The sequence below is a fragment of the Somniosus microcephalus genome, chromosome 13 (assembly GCF_052327205.1).
Source record: "Somniosus microcephalus isolate GS21.2 chromosome 13, FLI_Smic_1.0, whole genome shotgun sequence".
In the NCBI taxonomy this organism is placed as follows: domain Eukaryota; kingdom Metazoa; phylum Chordata; class Chondrichthyes; order Squaliformes; family Somniosidae; genus Somniosus; species Somniosus microcephalus.
The window spans coordinates 182122623-182145970 of record NC_140999.1 but is presented as its reverse complement, the minus strand read 5'-3'; the positions used below and the strand labels follow the sequence as shown (position 1 = coordinate 182145970).

At 51.2% G+C, this 23348-nt stretch overlaps 1 protein-coding gene across 2 annotated transcripts in view; it reads left to right on the top strand.

Moving 5' to 3' along the window:
* Positions 1 to 21560: 21560 nt before the first annotated feature.
* LOC147108842 (ubiquitin carboxyl-terminal hydrolase CYLD-like) overlaps positions 21561 to 23348 on the top strand; it is a 34779-nt gene continuing 32991 nt past the window's right edge. The window contains exon 1 of one of the 2 annotated variants that reach the window (XM_086005742.1): positions 21561 to 21665. The gene's annotated coding sequence lies outside the window, so the exon portion shown is untranslated. The remainder of the gene's footprint in view (positions 21666 to 23348) is intronic. The other variant, XM_086005743.1, reaches the window with a different exon arrangement.

The following is a 23348-nucleotide window of genomic DNA, read 5'->3' as shown; positions in this document are numbered from 1 at the left end:
CCCTTGTAGGACACAGCACCGACAGCAGCATTATCACTCATTACAATCGCATCTTTATTGATTTCACTGAAAGTCTTCGCGTGCTTTCGAGCTAGCTCGCTGGCTTGGCATATTTTCACAGCATTTTCCAAATTTAGTTCGGTTTCTCTCAACAGACGTTCCCTGACTTTTTTATCATGAATACCAAACACAATCTGGTCACGAATCATGGATGCATTCAGCTCAGAGAAATTACATGTCTGTGCTTTCAGTTTCAGATCAGTTATAAAGCTATCAAAAGTCTAATTTTGCTGCTGTGTCCGAGAATGGAAGATGTATCTTTCATAGGTCTCATTCTTTTTGGGAGAGCAATGTACATCAAATTTTTTTAGCACATCTTCTAATTTTTCTCTGTTCTCCTCTGGATTAAATTCAAATGTATTAAATACCTCTATCGCCTGTGGGCCTGCAACTGTAAGCAGCAACGCTATCTTCCTTGTGTCTGGCTTCGTACCGAATCCGACGGCTGCAATGTAGAGTTCGAATTGTTGTTTAAAAGTCTGCCAATTGTAGTCGATATTTCCTGTGAGTTTCAAACCCTCTGGTGGCTTCAAATTCTCCATGTCGCTTTTCACAATTTTCAGCAGATCTTCACCAATCCTGGTACCATATTATGTTCATTAATAAATAGACATTCTTATTATGAACACAGCTAGCTTTTGCTAGATACTTTATTGAGTACATGTGGACTAGGTACAGTATCTGTAGAGGCATCCATCTTGACTGCTGCCTTGTGGGTAGCCTAGTGCCTCATGGGTAATGTAGTCTTAATATACATACAGCTGGGTAGTGTAGTCTTATATACATACAGCTATATACAGCTCTACACAGCTCTACGGCTCCACCTAGTGTCCACTATAGAATGACATGTTATTGATCATTACAATGTTCAGGCCTGCTTGCTCCTAATATTAAAAAACAGTGCCAGGAAGAGCACAGTTCTATACATACATCAAGGCATGCATGAGCAGAAAGAGCTCTGTTGTCACTGCATATTGGTGCTGCTCACACTGAGGTAAACTTGTAATATAGTGAGGGTCACTCCACTATGCATTGCAGATATCACTGTCAGGTTAGTTGCCAGAGCATGATTACTACCAGTGGTGGACTGGCTCTCAAAAAGGGCTTGTTTTTTTTTCCCTCGAGATTCTCACGGTAAAAGGGGTGCACTGACAACACCGCACTATGGAACCATTCATGGGGGCACTGGGGGAGTCTTCTAATTTCCCATATGGCTGGTGCGCCCCTGATTGCAAACTCACTTTTTTCTAATAATTCCCCAAGACTGTCAGCTCTCATTTTAAACACAGAACACTGCGCTTATTTTATTTAATGGTTGAGATTTGACGAGTGCAAAATCCACCCAGAATTTTTTAATGGACGATATCTGTAGTATCAATACAGTGATAAAATTACAGCACAGAAACAGGCCATTTAGCCCAAACTGCTCTATGCTGCACACGAGACTCCTTCCACTCCACTTCATCTAACCCTATCAGCCTATCCTTCTATTCCTTTCTCCCTCATGTACTTATCTAGCTTCCCCTTAAATGCACCTATGTTATTCGCCTCAACTACTCCCTGTGGTAGCGGGTACCAGTCCCTGGGTAAAGAAGTTTCTCCTCAATTCCTTATTGGATTTAGTAGACTTTTTCCTTAAACGCAAAGCCCTTTTCAGTTAAATTTTTGTTGCTGACAAGCAAAGTTCCTTAAAAAGTGAGGCCGTTCAGGGGTGATGTCAGGAAGCACTTCTTCAGTGGAAATCTGGAATTCCCTCCCCCAAAAAGCTGTCAATTGATAAATTCAAAACTGAGATTGATAAGAATTTTATCTGCCTCGTTACCCTCTCTCCTCCTCTAAGATGCTCCTTAAAACCTACCTCTTTGACCACCTGTCCTAATATCTACTTATGTGGCTCAGTGTCATTTTTTTTCTTGATAACGTTCCTGTGAAGCATCTTCGGACGTTTTATTATAAGAACATAAGAAATAGGAGCAGGAGTCGGCCATTTGGTCCTTCGAGCCTGCTCCGCCATTCAACAAGATCATGGCTGATCTCCTACCTCAACTCCACCTTCCCGCACTATCCCCATATCGCCTTGATTCCCATCGTTCCCAAAAAATTATCGACCTCTGTCTTGAATATACTCAACGACTGAGCATCCACAGCTCTCTGGGGTAGAGAATTCCAAAGATTCACAACCCTTTGAGTGAAGAAATTTCTCCTCATCTCAGACCTAAGTGGCCGACCCCTTATTCTGTGACTGTGACCCTGTGTTCTAGATTCCCCAGCCAAGGGAAACATTTTCCCAGCATCTACCCTGTCAAGCCCCTTAAGAATTTTATATGTTTCAATTAGATCACCTCTCATTCATCTAAACTCTAAGGGATGTAGGCTTAGTCTACTCACTCTCTCCTCATAGGGCAATCCCCTCATCCCAGGAACCAGTCTAGTGAACCTTCGCTGCACTTCCTCTAAGGCAAGTATGTCTTTCCTTAGGTAAGGAGACCAGAACTGTACACAGTACTCCAGGTGAGGCCTCACCAATGCCCTGTATAATTGAAGTAAGACTTTTTGGCCTAGAAATTCAGTATCGCCACGTTTGGGGCGCTACAGTCAAGCGTGTGCTAAATTTAGCGCCCGGCGCAACTTAGCGCCACCTTCAGCGAAATTGAGTTGCTTCGCCCGAAGAGGTTCTTGCTGCGCTAAAGCAGGCGCTGCACGACTATCTTAAGGCGCTAAGCCGGAGAGGCGAGGCGCTACCACCGAGGGCGGGGCGCAGCGCAGGTGCGGCCAGTTAGCGATTGCAGGCAGACACGCTGGCGCCGGTCACCTCTTAAAGAGGGAGGGTTGATTTGGCTTGCAGCCATGCCCTGCACATTGGGGCCCTGATTCTCGGCCTGGACAGACCTGCTGTGACATCGTTACGCCTACGACCATGGAGAGGGCCAGGGAGCGAGCGCAGCACTTCAGTGAGGGGGCCCTGAAGGTTCTGGTTGGCGCAGTGGAGCGCAGGCAACCTATCCTCTTTCCGGACAGTGGCAGGAGGCCGCTGCCCAACGAATATCGAAAAGCTTGGAGGGAGGTGGCACACAGAGTGACCTCCAGCAGCACGGTACCTAGGACCCCAACGCAATGCAGGAAGAAGTTCAACGACCTCACTCGGGTTGTCAGGGTGAGTACCCTTTCCAGTATCCTCTTCATCCCTGCATGTGCACCTCACTTTATGGCCAAAGGGTCCTGAAAGCCCCAATGCCCAGCCCTCATCCAACACCTATGGGCCTCTCATGAAAATCACATGCCCATTCACCACTTTACACACTGTAAGGGCTATTCGACCATGGGAGGCAGTGCAGCCAAGATCAGGGCTTGACACTGTAAGGGCTATTCGACCATGGGAGGCAGTGCAGCCAAGATCAGGGCTTGACACTGTAAGGGCTATTCGACCATGGGAGGCAGTGCAGCCAAGATCAGGGCTTGACACTGTAAGGGCTATTCGACCATGGGAGGCAGTGCAGCCAAGATCAGGGCTTGACACTGTAAGGGCTATTCGGCCATGGGAGGCAGTGCAGCCAAGATCAGGGCTTCACACTGTACTCAGAGCTCATCCTTTCTCTTGCAGGGCAAGCTGGCCCACAATAGGAGGCAGCAGCAATGGACCGGGGGAGGCTGTCCTGAACTTAAAGACCTCAGCGATCTGGAGCAGCGAGTGGAACGGATTATGGCAGGCCGGCTGATTGGCCCCGTCGCCACTGGAGATGCCGACCCCGTTCTGGACAGCAATGGTAAAGTCATCACCTTTTTGACCTTTCTCTTTCCACTTGTGCCTCACACCAGCATCCTTTGCCACGATCAAACCAATCAGTGCATTGCAGCCCTCATGCCTCCCTTGCTGCCGCCCTGGACTCACGCTAAAGCAACTCTTGTACCTCCCTGCTTTCAGATGCTGATTCGCGAGGTGAGGAGGCGGGCCCTCAAGCTGCCACTGTGAGTGAATCGGAAGGCAAGGAGGAGGAAGAGGAAGCCGGAACATCAGTGCCACCCTCAGCCGAGGCAGCCCATGGCCATAATGGGGACACGTCTTCCCTGGAGGGGAGCAGGGGGGAAGGGTCTGAGGAGGGTGAAGCTCCGGGGCCCAGTGGGCTGCAGCAATGCAGGGTGGGGGGGGCGTAGGGAAGCTCGGCGGCCTTCTCCCCGGAGGGAGAGTGTGGCCTCCAGTCCTGCTACAGTGAGCGCAGAGGAGGTGCGGCTCCTTGCTGAAATGGGCACCCAGGCGGAGCGCAGGCACACTGAGCTCATGGCTGCAGTGGCAAGGATGCCTGACTCCATAGAGTCACTGGCAAGGAGTGTACAGGAATTCGGGGCAGCACAGGCAAGGAGTCTGCAGGACTTCGGTGCAGCACAGGTGGCTTCCAGCCAAGTGCTTAGTCGTGCCATGCAGCCACTTACTGGTCTGATGCAGACACAGATCAGGGCCACACGAGCACTAACTGCTGCCACCCTCGCTGGATTGGGCAGGATTCGCCGGGGCCCTCACTGTGCTGCAGCAGGCCAGCAGTCTGTGCTTCAGCAGATTGCTGCGCATGGTTCAGTGCTGCCCCGTGCGAGTGCCAGTGTCTCGTCCGACCAGGGAGTGCCTGTGCTCTGTCAGGTTGACAGCATTCCTGCTGCCAACACTGTCACTCCTCCACTGCAGCTGCCACCACATATAGGACAGACTGCTGCTGCCCAAGCAGTGTTGGAGCAGTCAGCAGCCGGGCCCTCCAGGCCCAGAGCTGGTCCAGGCCGTCCCCCAAGGGCATCAGCCGACTCACTATCTGACCCTCAGCAGCCTTCCCCCAGCCTTGCTGCAGCCACTGGGGTCCCATTGCGGAGGAGCTGCAGGGTGGGAAGGGGCCAATCTCACAAGCGAGGCAGATCACCCTCGCAGGCCAGAAAGTAGTAGGTGTGGCAAAATGCTGTGTTTTTTTTTGTGAAGGCTGAGGATCATGGTCATTTTTGTTTAACTCTTTTGTTCATTGTCTCCAGGTTGTGAGAGCCAGTTATGTGTCTGTGTGGGAGACTACAGTCTCCCGCGTAAAGAAATAGGCAACACAGCGAACTACAAGAAATAGGTCTTTACTCCAACTCTCACAATACAGTACTGAATTCGTAAAGTCCGCGAACCTGTGATGACTCACGGATTGGTCACCTGCTGGAACCTGATTGGTTTTCCTTCTCTCAGCAGCAGGCAAGTCTGAACATGCCTTATTCCTCTCAGCTTGCAACTGTCTTGCGGGGGGAGGGGAATACAGCAGTTAAAAGGGGATTATACAGGTTTATCTACATACACACAGTGTTTCCCCAATGTGGTAACGCCACATACGCCCCCCCAGAATCCTCGTTAACTGTAAAAGTCAGTCTCTGCGGAGGTTTGACCAAACGGCCGTAGCGGCTGTAGTAGCCATCTGGCGCGTGAGGAGGGCTGTCTGGGAGGTCGGCCAGTTGGTTCGTCGGCTGGTCTGGCGGCTGGTCTGCCGGTGGGCTGGCTGGACGGGCTGCCGGCGAAGGTGGGGCGGCGGCCGGGAAGTAAGGTTCTGGCGTGTCTTGGTCCTCTTGTGGGGCCGCCGCCAACGCGGGAGGTCTGCCCCGCCGTGGGGGAAGAGCTGGACGAAACGGGAAGCTGAGGTCCAGGTGCGCCGGTTTGAGACGGTCTACTGAAATAAAGTCTGGCTTCCCGTCGACGTCGATAAGAAAAGCTTTGTCCCCCGTCTCCAATACTGAGAAGGGGCTGGTGTATGGTGCCTGCAGCGGGCCTCTGTGCGCGTCCCGGCGCACGAAGACGAACTCCGCATGTCGTAAATCCCGAGGCACGTAGGACGGCTGCGGGCCGTGTTGCGAAGTGGGCACTGGACGGAATTGCTGGGCCGCGTCCTGGTGCAGGGAAAGCTGTCTGGCGGCCGACCACGGCTCCGTTGTCAGGGGGAGGAAGTCGCCTGGTACTCTGAGCGGTTGGCCGTAGACCATCTCGGCCGCGGAGGTGCGGAGGTCCTCTTTGGGCGCGGTGTGCAATCCCAGGAGAACCCAGGGTAGTTTGTCGATCCAGCTGGTGTCGGCCAGGCTGGCGCGGAGGGAGGCTTTCAAGGAACGATGAAAGCGCTCGCAGAGCCCGTTGGCCTGCGGGTGGTAGGCTGTTGTCCTGTGCAACTTGGTGCCGAGGCCAGCGGTGATGGCATTCCACAAGTGGGAGGTGAACTGGGGGCCTCTGTCCGAGGATATGTCGGTCGGCACGCCGAACCGGGCCACCCATGTCGAGACGAATGCTCGCGCGACGTCGGTCGTGGTGTTGGAGGCGAGGGGAACCGCCTCGGGCCATCTGGTGGTGCAGTCGACGATCGTGAGCAGGTGTGTGAAACCGTGCGACGGCGGCAAGGGGCCTACCAGATCGACGTGGACGTGGTCGAAACGCCTCTCGGGCACCGGGAAACACTCCAATGGCGCCTTGGTGTGCTGCTGGACCTTAGCGCGCTGACATGCCACGTATGTGTTGGTCCAGTCTCTCACATCCTTGTGGAGTCCAGGCCAGACGAACTTGGCGGACATGAGTTTCTGAGACGCACGCATCCCTGGATGTGAGAGGCCGTGGATGATGTCGAAAACTCGCTTGCGCCAGGCGGATGGGACGACCGGCCTAGGCGAGGGGACTGAGACGTCGCACAGGAGGGTTGTGCCGGCTGCGTGGAAGTGGATGTCGGCCAGAGTGAGGCTGGTGATTGACGTCCTGAGGGCCTGGATCTCTGCGTCGGCGGCCTGGTCTCTCGCCATGCTGGCGTAGTCGACGCCCAGGTGCACTGCGTGGAGCGAGGGTCTTGAGAGGCAGTCGGCCACCAAATTGTCCTTGCCGGCAACGTGGCGGATGTCCGTGGTGAACTCCAAGATGAAGTTGAGTTGGCGCTGTTGGCGCGCAGACCAGGGTTCAGTTACTTTGGCCATGGCGAAAGTGAGCGGCTTGTGGTCCACGAATGCGGTGAATGGCCGGCCTTCCAGGAGGAAACAGAAGTGCCGGATTGCCAGGAACAGGGCCAGGAGCTCTCTGTCGAACGTGCTGTAGGCCTGCTCGTTCTTGCGCAGCTGTCGGCTGAAAAATGCCAGTGGCTGCCACGCGCCTTCGACCCACTGTTGCTGGACAGCGCCGACGGCGTAATCCAAGGCGTCCGTGGTGAGGGCGGTCTTGGCGCCCGGGACGGGGTGGGCCAGTAGTGTGGCGTTGGCCAAGGCGCTTTTGGTCTGGTGGAAGGCTGTCGCCATCTCGCTGGACCAGGTGAGTTGCTCTTTGCCCATTTTGCCCCTGGTGGCTTCGTAGAGGGGGCACATGAGTGAGGCGGCCTTGGGCACGAAATGGTGATAGAAATTGACCATCCCCAAAAATTCCTGCAACGCCTTGACCGAGGTGGGCTGGGGAAAGTCCGCCACCGCCTGCACCTTGGAAGGTAGGGGAATGGCTCCCCTTGGCGAGATTCTGTGGCCGAGAAAGTCAATTTGGGCTGCTCCAAACTGGCATTTGGCCGGGTTGACGATTAGCCCGTGTTGGCTGAGGCGCTGGAAAAGAGAGCGCAAATGTGCGATGTGCTCGGCCTTGCTGGTGCTGGCCACGAGGATATCGTCCAGATAGACGAACAGGAAGCTCAGGTCCCGTAGGGCGGAATCCATGAGCCGTTGGAAGGCCTGTGCGGCGTTCTTGAGCCCGAAGGGCATGCGCAGGAACTCGAACAGTCCGAAGGGGGTGATGACCGCCGTCTTCTGGACGTCTGCGTGGTGGACGGGGACCTGATGGTAGCCGCGAATCAGGTCGACCTTGGAAAAGACGGACTTTCCTGCTAGGTGTGCCGAGAAGTCTTGGATGTGTGGAATGGGGTATCTATCGGGCGTGGTGGCGTCGTTGAGCCGTCTGTAGTCGCTGCAGGGGCGCCAGCCACCGCCCGGCTTGGGCACAATGTGGAGGGGGGATGACCAGGGGCTGTTCGAGCAGCGGATGATGCCCAGTTTCTCCATCGTGGCGAATTCTTCCTTGGCCACCGCCATCTTGGCTGGGTCCAGGCGTTTGGCTCGGGCGAACACTGGTGGTCCCGTAGTGGCGATGTGGTGCTCGACACCATGCTTGGCTGCCGCGGCTGAGAAGGTCGGTTGTGTGAGCCTTGGGAAATCTGCGAGTAGGCGGGCGTAGTCGTCATCCGCCGGGGCAGAGCAGGACCCGACGAGGGCCGGGCTGTTGCTCTGCTGGCAGGCCAGTGAAGCGAAAGTTGCTGCGTCGATCAGGCGCCTGTCGCGGACGTCAACCAGGAGTCCGTGGGCGCAAAGAAAATCGGCGCCCAGCAAGGGATGTGCCACCGAGGCCGTCACGAAATCCCACGTAAATCGCTGCCGTTGAAACAAACCTCGGCCCGTCGCTTTCCAAAAGTAGCGATGGCTGCGCCATTTGCCGCCACGAGGGGTGGGCCGCTGCAGCCTGCCTGGATGTCGAGCTGGGAGGCAGGAATTATGCTGCATTGGGCTCCGGTGTCGCAAAGGAATCTGCGCCCTGAAAGGGAGTCGGATATGTACAGCAGTTTACCTGCGGTGCCGATGGCCATCGTGGCGGCGGGGGTGCGGTCGAGCGGGCCTAGATGGCGGCGCGGGGCTGGCGTGTTGGGCCGGGCGGCCATCTTGGTTTGATCGAAAGAGCAGGGTGCTCTGCAGCGTTGGGCCTTGTGGCCGAAACGCGCATGGTAGTAGCATAGTTCTGCGGCCTGGCGTGGCGGCGCGCGCTCGGTGGTGTCGGGGAGCCTCGCGGCTGCACAGCCGAGTTGGGCGACGGCGAAGACTTTGTCCGCGGCGGCTGCCAGTTGTACGCAGTCCGTGATCGGGGACCCCGTGAGGGCAGTCTATACCTGCTGAGGAAGCAGGCTGAGGAAAAGGGCTCGAAACAAGAAGCACTGCGGTTCAGAGCCCAGGAGCGCAAGCATCCGGCTCATCAGCTGGGTCAGGGTAGAGTCGCCGAGGCCTGGTAGTGAAAGAAGCCTACGGGCCCTCTCCTCCCCGGACAGGCCGTAAGCCTGCAGCAAGCGGCCCTTAATGGTTGAGTACTTGCCGGTCTGTGGTGGGTTCCCCAGCAGGTCGAGAACTTCGGCGGCGGTGGAGCTTGCTAGTGCTGAGACTATGTGGAGGTACCTTTCTTCATCGTCTTGAACCCTGCGAATGGTGAATTGGGCCTCCGTGTGCGCGAACCAAGCTGGTGCTTGGTGTTCCCAGAAGGTGGGGAGCTTCAAGGACACGGCGCCGGCCGACATCGGGCTGCTGCTGGTTGTCGTCGGGTCGTTGCTGGCCTCTGTAGGGCTACGTGAGTCGGGGGCTTCGGCCGCCGACATTCGGGGTCACCAATGTGGGAGACTACAGTCTCCCACGTAAAGAAATAGGCAACACAGCCAGCTACAAGAAATAGGTCTTTACTCCAACTCTCACAATACAGTACTGAATTCGTAAAGCCCGCGAACCTGTGATGACTCACGGATTGGTCACCTGCTGGAACCTGATTGGTTTTCCTTCTCTCAGCAGCAGGCAAGTCTGAACATGCTTATTCCTCTCAGCTTGCAACTGTCTTGCGGGGGGAGGGGAATACAGCAGTTAAAGGGGGATTATACAGGTTTATTTACATACACACAGTGTTTCCCCAATGTGGTAACGCCACATCTGACTGTTTTTTGGGGGGTTTCTCTGTATTTGTTTGTCATGCGGGAAGGACACAGAGTTTGTTAAATAAATAATTGTCTTTATTCAGATTGTGCATGTTTGCACTTTGAACTATTTGTTGCCTTGACCGGCTCAGGGTTTGCAGAGCGGGCCCATTCATGTTCTTTCAATGGCACAAGCCATTCCCTGAGAGGGGGCCTAGAACCGACTTGCAATAAGCCGCTGACGGACGGCCCTTGCACTTTGTGCCTCCCTCCCGTCTTGGTGCTCCTCCTCTTCCTCCTCCTCCTCCTCTGGTGGTCCTCCAATGTCTGCTGGCAGTGGCTGAGTCCTGAGGATTGCCAGGTTATGCAGCATGCAGCACACTACAACGAAATGGGAGACTCGCTCAGGCGAGTACTGAAGGGCTCCCCCGGAATGGTCCAGACAGCGGAACCGTTGCTTTAGCACGCCGATTGTGTGCTCAATGATGTTCCTGGTCGCTTGATGGCTGTCATTGTATTGCACTTCAGCAGGGGTGCTGGGTGCACGGAGCGGGGTCATCAGCCAGGTGCACAAAGGATTGCCCTTGCCCCCAAGAAGCCAGCCTCCTGGGTGAGCTGGGGCTTCGAAAAGGTCTGCCACAGAAGTCTGGCGCAGGATGAAGGCATCATGCCTGCTGCCTGGAAAGCGGGCATTGACAGCTAGTATCAGCTACCTGTGGTCACACACCAACTGCATGTTCAACGAATGAAACCCCTTCCGGTTGCGGTAATCCTCGGCATTCTCTAGAGGCGCCCGCAAAGCCACATGCGTGCAGTCAATGGCGCCCTGGACCATGGGGAAGCCCGCTATTCTTGCAAATCCCATTGCGCGCTCCTGCTGCTTGTCCAGGGTCATGGGGTAGGAAATGTACTGACGTCTTCTTTTGAAGATGGCATTCGTGACTTGGCGGATGCAGCAATGCACTGCGAACTGGGAGACATTGGCAATGTCCCCAGTAACAGATTGGAAGGAGCCGGTGGCATAGAAGTTGAGAGCCACTGTCACCTTCACTGCCACCGACAGAGACGTCCTGCTCCTCAGCTGAGGCTGCAGATCTCTCTGAAGCAGGTGGCAGATCTCAGTGACCACCTCCCTTCTGAATCGAAGCCTCCGAATGCACTGCTCCTCAGACATGTTGAGGTAGGAGAAGTGTTGGCGGTATACCCTGGGAGGGTAAGGCCTCCTGTGCCGACGCCTGTTGGCCCTCCTCCGTCTGGCCATGATTGGCACTCTCTCTCAGCGTCTCTGAGCCCTCTCAATGCAATGGAGAAACCCAACGTTTCCAGCCATTGCAGCCCCCATTATATGTGGCCACTCAAGGCTATGGCACTGAGAAATCAATCTAACTGCAAAGTTCTGGGCTGAAGCCAGAAGTACCTGTGCGAGCGCTGAGTCAAAGCAGAAAGCTCTCTGCCTTTGTCTCTCTGCAAATCTCTCTCTCTCTCACACAGAAGGAGTGGTCCAAAATGGCTACCACTAAGAAGGCGGGAAGAGCCCCCTTTAAATAGCGCCCCCCCCCCAGCCCCACAGCGACTGGGAACCGTTCCACTCAACCAGTCGCTGGGAGCGCCAGGCAGAAAGAAGGGGGGTGCCACTGAAGTTCCAGTTCGGGGCGCACCAAGGGCGTTGCACCATGAAATGACGTCAGGATCTGCTCGCGCAGCTGAGCGGGCGTTGCGGTTTTGCGCCGTCACTAAATGTCCACTCAAGTTCGCGAGAGGCGCAGATCGCGCCGCGCCCGGGCGCTAGCCACTTCGTGCCTCACTTATCGCCCTCTTAAGGCGCTAGTGGCTGGCGCTACCAACTGAATTTCTAGGCCTTTTACTCTTATACTCTAATCCCTTTGTAACAAAAGCTAACATTTTATTTTTAATTTGTTTTTATGTGATCAGGGCATCGCTGGCAATGCCAGCATTTATTGCCCATCCCTAGTTGCCCTTGAGAAGGTGGTGGTGAGCCACCTTCTTGAACCGCTGCAGTCCATGTGGTGATGGTACTCCCACAGTGCTGTTAGGTAGGGAGTTCCAGGATTTTGAACCAGTGATGATGAAGGATCGGCGATATACTTCTAAGTCAGGATGGTGTGTGACTTGGAGGGGAACTTGGAGGTGGTGGTGTTCCCATGCGTCTGCTGCCCTTGTCCTTCTAGGTGGAAGAGGTCGCGGGTTTGGGAGATGCTACCGAAGAAGCCTTGGCAAGTTGCTGCAGTGCATCTTGTAGATGGTGCACACTGCAGCCACGGTACGCTGGTGGTGGAGGGAGTGAATGTTTAAGGTGGTGGATGGGGTGCCAATCAAGCGGGCTGCTTTGTCCTGGATGGTGTCAAGATTCTTGAGTGTTATTGGAGCTGCACTCATCCAGGCAAGTGGAGAGTATTCCATCACACTCCTTACTTGTGCCTTGTAGATGGTGGAAAGGCTTTGGGGAGTCAGGAGGTGAGACACTCGCCACAGAATACCTAGCCTTTGACCTGCTCTTGTTGCCACAGTATTTATGTGGCTGGTCCAGTTAAGTTTCCGGTTAATGGTGACCCCTAGGATGTTGGTAGTGGGGGATTCGACGATGGTAATGCTATTGAATGTCAAGGGGTGGTGGTTAGACTCTCGCTTGTTGGAGATAATCATTGCCTGGCACTTCTGTGGCGTGAATGTTACCTGCCACTTATCAGCCCAAGCCTGAATGTCGTCCAGGTCTTGCTGCATGCGGGCATGGACTGCTTCATTATCCGTGGAGTTGCGAATGGCGCTGAACACTGTGCAGTCATCAGCGAACATCCCCATTTCTGGCCTTATGTTGGAGGGAAGGTCATTGATGAAGCAGCTGAAGATGGTTTGGCCTAGGACACTGCCCTGAGGAACTCCTGCAGCGATGTCCTGGGGCTGTGATGATTGACCTTCAACCACCACAACTATCTTTCTTTGTGCTAGGTATGACTCCAGCCAGTGGAGCGTTTTCCCCCTGATTCCCATTGACTTCAGTTTTACTAGGGCTCCTTGATGCCAGACTCGGTCAAATGCTGCCTTGATGTCAAGGGCAGTCACTCTCACCTCACCTCTGGAATTCAGCTCCTTTGTCCATGTTTGGACCAAGGCTGTAATGAGGTCAGGAGCCGAGTGGTCTTGGCGGAACCCTAACTGGGCATCAGTGAGCAGGTTATTGGTGAGTAAGTGCTGCTTGATAGCACTGTCAATGACACCTTCCATCACTTTGCTGATGATTGAGAGTAGACTGATGGAGCGGTAATTGGCCGGGTTGGATTTGTCCTGCTTTTTGTGGACGGGACATACCTGGGCAGTTTTCCACATTGTCAGATAGATGCCAGTGTTGTAGCTGTACTGGAACAGCTTGGCTAGAGGCACGGCTAGTTCTGGAGCACAATTCTTCAGCACGATAGCCGGGATGTTGTCGGGGCCCATAGCCTTTGCTGTATCCAATGCGCTCAGCCGTTTCTTGATATCATGTGGAGTGAATCGAATTGGCTGAAGAATGGCTTCTGTGATGGTGGGGACCTCGGGAATAGGCCGATATGGATCATCCACTTGGCACTTCTGGCTGAAGTTGGTTGTAAACGCTTCAGCCTTGTCTTTTGCACTCACGTGCTGGGCTCCACCATCATTGAGGATGGGGATATTCTTGGAGCCTCCTCCTCCCGTTAGTTGTTTAATGGTCCACCACCATTCACGACTGGGTGTGGCAGGACTGCAGAGCTTTGATCTGATCCGTTGATTGTGGGACTGCTTAGCCCTGTCTATAGCATGCTGCTTCTGCTTTTTAGCATGCATGTAGTCCTGTGTTGCAGCTTTCCCAGGTTGGCACCTCATTTTTAGGTATGCCTGGTGCTGCTCCTGGCTTTTGCTTTCCTAATTGCTTGCGTACCTGCATATTAACATTTTGTGATTCATGTACAAGGACACCCAGGTCCCTCTGAGTGCAAACATTTCCCAGTCTCTCACTGTTCACAAAATATTCAGCTTTTTTGTTTTTCCTACCAAAGTGGATAACTTCACACTTCCCCACATTATATTCCATCTGCCATGTTCTTGCCCACTCAGTCAACCTACCTATATCTCTCTGCAGCCTCTTTCCGTCCTCCTCACAGCTTACTTTCCCGCCTAACTTTGTATCATCAGCAAACTTGGATACGTTACACTCAATCCCTTCAACGAAGTCATTAATATAGATTGTAAATAGCTGAGGCCCAAGCACTGATCCTTGCGGTACCCCGCTATGTACAGCCTGCCAACCTGAAAAAGTCCTGTTTATTCCTAGTCCCTGTTTTTTGTCCATTAACCAATCCTCAATCCATGTTAATAGATCACCCCGAATCCCATGAGTCCTAATTTTGTGTAATAACCTCTTGTGTGGTACCTTATCGAATGCTTTTTGAAAATCCAAATACACTACATCCACTGGTTCCCCCTTCTCCATCCTACTAGTTGCATCTTCAAAAACCTCTAACAGATTTATCAAACACAATTTCCCTTTCATAAAACCATGTCGACTCTGCCTAATCAGATTATGATTCTCTAAAAGCCCTGTTACCACATCCCTAATAATAGATTCTAGCATTTTGCCTACTACTGACATCAGGCTAACGGGCCTATAGGTCCCCGTTTTTTCTCTTCCTCCTTTCTTAAATTAGTTATGTTTGCTACCTTCAAATCCTTGGGGACTGTTCTAGAATCTGGGGAATTCTGGAAGATTAACATCAGTGCATCCACTATCTCTGCAGCTACCTCTTTTAAAACCCTAGGATGCAGGTCATCAGGTCCAGGGGATTTGTCGTCACTTAGTCCCATTAATTAGTACTGTGTCTTTACTTATACTGATTTCTTTAAGTTCCTCATTCTCTCTAGACCCTTGGTTCCCCATTATTTCCGGAATGTTTTTTGTGTCTTCTACCGTGAAGACAGATACAAAGTATTTGTTTAATGTCTCTGCCATTTCCTTATTGCCCATTATAATTTCTCCTACCTGCCTGTAATGGGCACACGTTCACTTTCACTCATCTCTTCATATTTACATACCTATAGAAAAGTTGTTAAAGGCGCTATATAAATGCAAGTTGTTGTTTTTAATCGTGACTATTGTTTTGATTTCTTTTTGGGTTCAATAAAGACTCATTTCTGAAAGAGAATGTTGTTTAATCTAAAGTCTTGTTCAAGACTTTCTACAGCTTTTTACAGAACACACTATGCTGTGATGCATCTAGAATGAAACTGAAAGTAAAACTCCTCTGGACTGCTTGTCTCTCACATGACCTCTGCTGGTCAGGCACAAGTAATCAAAAACACAGACAAATATGCTGTAAGGCATAAGTAATCAAACACAGACAAATATCATCACTATTTGCTGATATCATTACATCTCCCTTTCTTAAAACAAAAGTATTTTACTTTTAACTAACAACATTTAATGAACTTACATTATCATTATCATGATCAAGGTTTTTTACCCTTGCTTTGTGTGTTCACATGAAATATGTCAATACACTAGAACTTGAAGAAAGAATAAGATAACATTACTTCCTTCTTTAACAATAGTCCTTAAATTTGCTCAATGAGTCTCTCAGGAGGCTTCACGTGTCTTGAGGATTTTCTGATTGATTGTCCTTGAATCTGAGTTGTTGCCTCAGATGATTGGTTTTCAGCTGTGTGATCAGGCTGTTCACCAGTATCAGTCTCTTGACCTGCTGTGGCTGGTCCCATGAGAAGATCTCGACGATTTCTTCTCAGAACAGCACCCTCATCTGTCTGAATGGTGTATGATCTTGGTTGAACTTCACTCAGGACAGTTCCCTTCTGAGTCCATGTGTTTGTTTTGTCTTTCAACCTTACTTGGTCACCAGTGTGGAGTTCAGGTAGGTTTTGTGTTCCTCTGTCATAGTAGTACTTTTGCTTTTCTTTCTGTTGCTCTTTGAACTTCCTCACTTTCTCCCCCTCTTTTGTTTTCAGGAGGTTCTCCGGGATGGGTAGGTTTGACCTTAGCCGACGTCCCATCAGGAGTTGGGCTGGTGACATACCACACTCGAGCGGCGTTGTGCGGTATACAAGCATGCTTTGGTAGAAGTCAGTTCCACTGTCTTTTGCCTTGTACATCAGTCTTTTCACTGTCTGGACCGATTTTTCCACTAGTCCATTGGACTGTGGATAGTGAGGACTTGACATTGTGTGGACAAAGTCCCACTCTTTGGCAAAGTGTCGGAAATTTGCATTGTTAAACTGGGGTCCGTTGTCTGTGAAGACCTCGCTTGCCACGCCATGTCTGGAGAATATGGCTTTCATACTTCTTATCACAGCTTCTGCAGTGGTGGTGTACAGTCTACAAACCTCTGGATACAGGGAGTAATAGTCTGTGACGACAAGATAGTCCTTCCCTTGACATACGAATAGGTCAGCGCCTACCTTCTGGTAAGGTCTGTCTGGTGCTGGGTGTGGCTTTAGTGGTTCTACCGGATTGCTTGCTCGATATTTCAGGCATATTGTGCAGTTTGACACCTCATTTGTCACATCACAGGAAATCACAGGAACCCCACAGTGCAGATAGAGGCCATTTCGGCCCATCGAGCCTGCACCGACACATATCCCACCCGATCCCCGTAACCCCTACACCAACACATATCCCACCCTATCCCCGTAACCCCACGTATTTAATCCCCCTAACACTAAGGGTTAATTTATCATAGCCAATCAACCTAACCCGCACATCTTTGGACTGTGGGAGGAAACCGGAGCACCCGGAGGAAACCCACGCAAACACGGGGAGAATGTGCAAACTCCACACAGACAGTCGCCCGAGGCTGGATTCGAACCCGGGTCCCTGGCGCTGTGAGGCAACAGTGCTAACCACTATGCCACCGTGCTGTTACACATCTTGGTTGATTCGTGGCCAGTACATCACCTCTCGTGCTCTTTTCTTACACTTTTCGATTCCCAGATGTCCTCCATGGATCTTTTTTGCATCTCTCTTCTCAGACTCTTTGGGATAACTATTTTACTTCCTTTGTAGATGATGTCTTCGACCACTGATAGTTCCGCCCTGCAGTTCCAGTACTCTGCTATATCAGGTGAGCAGTCTTGCTTCATGTTGGGCCATCCATCCAAGATGCTTTTTCTCAGTCGTCTCATTGTTTCATCTTTGTTTGTCTCAGTCTTTATGAGCTCCATTTTTGCATCTGCTATGGGCAGTGCACTTGTGATCATGTCCACGTAGGCGTTCACTTTTTCATCCATTGTGGTGTTTGCGGGCTCACTTGGGTCAACAGCTCTGGACAACGTGTCTGCTGTATACATCAGCTTACCCGGTGTGTACACAACATTCAGTGTATAGCGTTGCAGCCTGATCATCATTCTTTGTATTCTAAGCGGACAGCTATTCAGTGGCTTTTGGAACAATGCAATCAAGGGCTTATGGTCAGTCTCTACACTGATTGCTTGTCCTGCCACAAACTGGTAAAATCTTTCACAGGCGTATGTGATGCTGAGCAGCTCCTTTTCTATTTGAGCATATCGCGTCTCCGCGTCTGTCATTGAGCGCGATGCATATGCAATAGGTTGCCAGTAGTCATATTGTTGCAGAAGAACGGCACCGAGCCCACTCTGTGATGCATCTGAATGAAACTGAAAGTAAAACTCCTCTGGACTGCTTGTCTCTCACATGACCTCTGCTGGTCAGGCACAAGTAATCAAAAACACATACAAATATGCTGTAAGGCATAAGTAATCAAACACAGACAAATATCATCACTATTTGCTGATATCATTACAACTATCTTATATTTATGATCCCTAGTTTTGAACCGCCCCCAAGCCCCTTGATAATTTTAAATACCTCTATTAGGTCACCCCTCTCAGCCTTCTCTTTTCTAGAGAAAGTAGAATCAGATCTTGGTGTATGTGTGGAGTGGGGCATTTAGTGATGCGAATCTTGCATATAAAATTATGAGGGGCCTGGATAGAGTGGATAGGAAGGACCTATTTCCCTTAGCAGAGAGGTCAATAACCAGGGGGCATAGAGTTGAAGTAAGTGGTGGAAAGATTAGAGTTGAGTTAATGAGAACTTTTTTCACCCAGGGGGTAGAAACATAGAAGATAGGAGCAGGAGTAGGCCATTCGGCCCCTTGAGCCTGCTCCGCCATTTAATGAGATCATGGCTGATCATCCAAATTCAGTACCCTGAAAGCGGGGACAGGGTACTGAATTTGGATGATCAGCCATGATCGCATTGAATGGCGGAACAGGCTCGAGGGGCTGAATGGTCTACTCCTGCTCCTATCTTCTATGTCCCTGCTTTCTCCCCATATCCCTTGATCCCTTTAGCCTTAAGAAATATATCCAACTCCTTCTTGAATATATTTAATGAATTGGCCTCAACTGCCTTCTGTGGTAGAGAATTCCACAGGTTCACCACTCTCTGGGTGAAGAAATTCCTCCTCATTTCTGTCCTAAATGGCTTACCCCTTATCCTTAGACTGTGTCCCCTGGTTCTGGACTCCCCGACCATCGGGAACATCCTTCCTGCATCTAGTCTGTCCAGTCCTGTCAGAATGTTATAAGTTTCAATGAGATGAAAAGGGTGGTGGTGGGGTGTGGTGTGGAGATGCCGGTGTTGGACTGGGGTGGACAAATGTAAGAAGTCACACAACACCAAGTTATAGTCCAACAGTTTTATTTGAAGTCACAAGCTTTCGGAGCGCTGCTCCTTCGTCAGGTGAAGTGGAGAGATGCCTATAGACACAGATTATATAGTCAGAGAATAATGCCAGATGATTACAGGTAATCTTTCTAACTGCCATTTATCACACCTCGGCAGAGAGATAATCACAGCAATCAAAGGTGTGAATGGTGTCCAAACAGGTCAGTCAGGAAAACATTACATCAAAGAACAATGAGGTGGGGTCACAAGGGGTAAAATGTTGCAGATACTGGGGTCTGTATGAAAAACAAAAAACAGATAAAAAACATTTTCTTTGCTGGAAATCACAGCAGGTCCGGCCGCATCTGTGTAGAGAGAACAAGTCAACGACGACTCGAGTCTGGATGACCCTACATCAGGTGGGGTTACATGTAGCGTGACATGAACCCAAGATCCCAGTTGAGGCCGTCCTCATGAGTGCAGAACTTGGCTATCAGTTTGTGCTCTACGATTTTGCGTTATCGTGTGTCTCGAAGGCCGCCTTGGAGAATGCTTACCCGAAGATCGGAGGCTGAATGTCCTTGACTGCTGAAGTGTTTCCCGACTGGGAGGGAACACTCCTGCCTGGCGATTGTTGCGCGGTGTCCGTTCATCCATTGTCGCAGTGTCTGCATGGTCTCGCCGATGTACCTTGGATTCTTGGACACACGAATCTCCATCAAAGACGGACACCTCAGCACGTCACTCTACCGCAAGCCCACGGACAACCTCAGGATGCTCCACTTCTCCAGCTTCCACCCTAACCACGTTAAAGAAGCCATCCCCTATGGACAAGCCCTGCGAATACACAGGATCTGCTCAGACGAGGAGGAACGCGATGGACACCTACAGACGCTGAAAGACGCCCTCGTAAGAACGGGATATGACGCTCGACTCATCAGTCGACAGTTCCGACGAGCCACAGCAAAAAATCGCATAGACCTCCTCAGAAGACAAACACGGGACACAACCAACAGAGTACCCTTCGTCGCCTAGTACTTCCCCGGAACGGAGAAACTACGCCATGTTCTTCGCAGCCTTCAACAAGTCATCGATGACGATGAACACCTCGCTAAGGCCATTTCCACGCCTCCACTACTCGCCTTCAAACAGCCGCCTAACCTCAAACAGACCATCGTTCGCAGCAAATTACCCAGCTTTCAGGAGAACAGTGACCACGACACCACACAACCCTGCCACGGCAACCTCTGCAAGACATGCCAGATCATCAACACAGATACCATCATCACACGTGAGGAAACCACCCACCAAGTACATGGTACATACGTTGTCTACCTCATACGTTGCAGGAAATGATGCCCCGGAGCATGGTACATCGGCAAGACCATGCAGACACTGAGACAACGGATGAATGGACACCGCGCAACAATCGCCAGGCAGGAGTGTTCCCTCCCAGTCGGGGAACACTTCAGCAGTCAAGGACATTCAGCCTCCGATCTTCGGGTAAGCATTCTCCAAGGTGGCCTTCGAGACACACGACAACGCAAAATCATAGAGCAGAAATTGATAGCCAAGTTTCGCACTCATGAGGACGGCCTCAACCGGGATCTTGGGTTCATGTCACGCTACATGTAACCCCACCTGACGTAGGGTCATCCAGACTCGAGTCGTCGTTGGCTTGTTCTCTCTACACAGATGCGGCCGGACCTGCTGTGATTTCCAGCAAAGAAAATGTTTTTTTATCTCTTTTTTGTTTTTCATACAGACCCCAGTATCTGCAACATTTTACCCCTTGTGACCCCACCTCATTTAAAAAAAAATTTTTTTTAATTCGTTGATGGGATGTGGGCGTCGCTGGCTAGGCCTGCATTTTGTGCCCATCCCTAATTGCCCTTTGAGAAGATGGTGGTGAGCTGCCTTCTTGAACCGCTGCAGTCCATATGGTGTAGGTACACCCACAATGTTGTTAGGAAGGGAGTTCCAGGATTTTGGCCCAGTGACAGTGAAGGAACGGCGATACAGGTCCAAGTCAGGATGGTGTGTGGCTTGGAGGGTAACTTGTAGGTGGTGATGTTCCCATGTGTCTGCTGCCCTTGTCCTTCTAAGTGGTAGAGGTCGCGGGTTTGGAAGGTGCTGTTGAAGGAGCTTTGGCGAGTTGCTGCAGTGCATCTTGTAGATGGTACACACTGCAGCCACAGTGCGCCGGTGGTGGAGGGAGTGAATGTTGAAGGTGGTGGATGGAGTGCCAATCAAGCGGGCTGCTTTATCCTGAATGGTGTCGAGCTTCTTGAGTGTTGTTGGAGCTGCACTCATCCAGGCAAGTGGAGAGTATTCCATCACACTCCTGACTTGTGCCTTGTAAATGGTGGAAAGGCTTTGGGGAGTCAGGAGGTGAGACACTTGCTGCAGAATTCCCAGCCTCTGGCCTGCTCTTGTAGCCACAGTATTTATATGGCTGGTCCAGTTCAGTTTCTGATCAATGGTATCCCCCAGGATGTTGATAGTGGGGGATTCAGCGATGGTAATGCCATTGAATGTCAAGGGGAGATGGTTAGAGTCTCGCTTGTTGGAGATGGTCATTGCCTGGCACTTGTTCTTTGATGTAATGTTTTCCTGACTGACCTGTTTGGACACCATTCACACCTTTGATTGCTGTGATTATCTGTCTGCCGAGGTGTGATAAATGGCAGTTAGAAAGATTACCTGTAAACATCTGGCATTATTCTCTGACTATATAATCTGTGTCTATAGGCATCTCTCCACTTCACCTGACGAAGGAGCAGCGCTCCGAAAGCTTGTGATTTCAAATAAAACTGTTGGACTATAACGTGGTGGGGTGTGTTTGGCGGGGGGGGGGGCAGTCTGGAACTCACTGCCTGAAAGGGTGGTAAAGGCAGAAACCCTCATCGGCATTTAAAAAGTACTTGGATACGCACTTGAAGCACCGTAACCTGCGGGGCTAGGGACCAAGAGCTGGGAAGCTGGGATTGAGTTGCTTATTTGTAAAATTCTATGCATTCATATTTTTTTGGAGGGGGGGGGAAATTGTGCAGAATTTTTTTTTATCTGCAAAGCCCCAGCAGGTCTGTGTGCTGCAGAGCCCGGGCAGGGTGCTGATGATTGACAGATACCCCCAGGTCCCCTGGAGCACGTGGGTGGGTGAGTGAGTGACATGAGGGAGGACATCCGGATCTCGCGAGAGCAGGGAAGCGGCGCATGCGCATCTCTCGGTGGGCTCGCAGGGCGATCGAGGCGCTGAGGCGGTAAGTCTGTTTATAAATAACAATAATAAAGTGAGATGAGGGGGAAATTTTTAAAAAACAACCCCTTTCGACATGAAAATGTCTCAAGTGGAGCCAGTAAACCCACGGTGGTTTGGGGAACCGGTGACAGTTAAAGGGCCGGGGCCTGCGGGAGAGAAAGTTTCAGCTCGGCTGGTTTATCGGGGCCGGCGGAGAGAGAGAGGCGCCCCAGGGCAGCGGTGAGCTGGGCCCAGAGTCAGTGCAGCCCCAGTCTTCACATCTGGAGTCAGTGCAGCCCCAGTCTTCACATCTGGAGTCAGTGCAGCCCCAGTCTTCACATCTAGAGTCACTGCAGCCTAGTCTTCACATCTGGAGTCAGTGCAGCCCCAGTCTTCACATCTGGAGTCAGTGCAGCCCCAGTCTTCACATCTAGAGTCACTGCAGCCTAGTCTTCACATCTGGAGTCAGTGCAGCCCCAGTCTTCACATCTGGAGTCAGTGCAGCCCCAGTCTTCAAATCTAGAGTCAGTGCAGCCCAGTCTTCACATCTGGAGTCAGTGCAGCCCCAGTCTTCACATCTGGAGTCAGTGCAGCCCCAGTCTTCACATCTGGAGTCAGTGCAGCCCCAGTCTTCACATCTGGAGTCAGTGCAGCCCCAGTCTTCACATCTAGAGTCAGTGCTGCCCCGGTCTTCAAATCTAGAGTCAGTGCAGCCCCGGTCTTCACATCTAGAGTCAGTGCAGCCCCGGTCTTCACATCTAGAGTCAGTGCAGCCCCGGTCTTCACATCTAGAGTCAGTGCAGCCCCGGTCTTCACATCTAGAGTCAGTGCAGCCCCGGTCTTCACATCTAGAGTCAGTGCAGCCCCGGTCTTCACATCTAGAGTCGGTGCAGCCCCGGTCTTCACATCTAGAGTCGGTGCAGCCCCAGTCTTCACATCTAGAGTCGGTGCAGCCCCAGTCTTCAAATCTAGAGTCGGTGCAGCCCCAGTCTTCAAATCTAGAGTCAGTGCAGCCCCAGTCTTCACATCTAGAGTCAGTGCAGCCCAGTCCCTGTGCATTTTATAAATCTATAGTCAATGCAGCCCAGCCCCTGTGCAGTTTATAAATACATTTTGGGGTATTATTTTCTCAATTTGCGATATTTTATTTCCATATAATTGAGATTGTTGTTGTACCAGGCCTTGCAGGTTTGGTTTTGCTTTCAATTTGTTTTGCTTCCTCTTTCCTCCTCCTTGTGACCTGAAAACTCCCCAATTGCATTGCAGATCCTTCCCATCGGTTGGAGTGAAACCTACCTCCTCGCCTCTGGTTCATATCTATTTTAACTGAACAGATAAACTGATTTTTTTTTTTTAAGGGTTTGAAAAATGCTCTGTTTTTGATTAATTGCTTGTTTTGAACATTGATGCACTGCAATTTTTTTGTTGTTGCACCATTTAGAATAGACATTACTTTAAAAATCGGCAATATGATACTGGTACTGCGACAGAGGAGGCGAGCCTTGCACCGTTTGTGGCATAGATCTTCAGCTGTCCCAGAAATTACCTTATAAAGTTAAAACACACAGGATTTGAAAGTGTTCAGTGGCCTGCTGTACAGGAGTATAAATTGCTAATGTTAGAACAGAGTTGACCAGATAGCAGTTCTAACGTTGGAAGTTTTGTGAATTATTCCTAAAATGTGTTTGAGCATTGCACTTTGTTT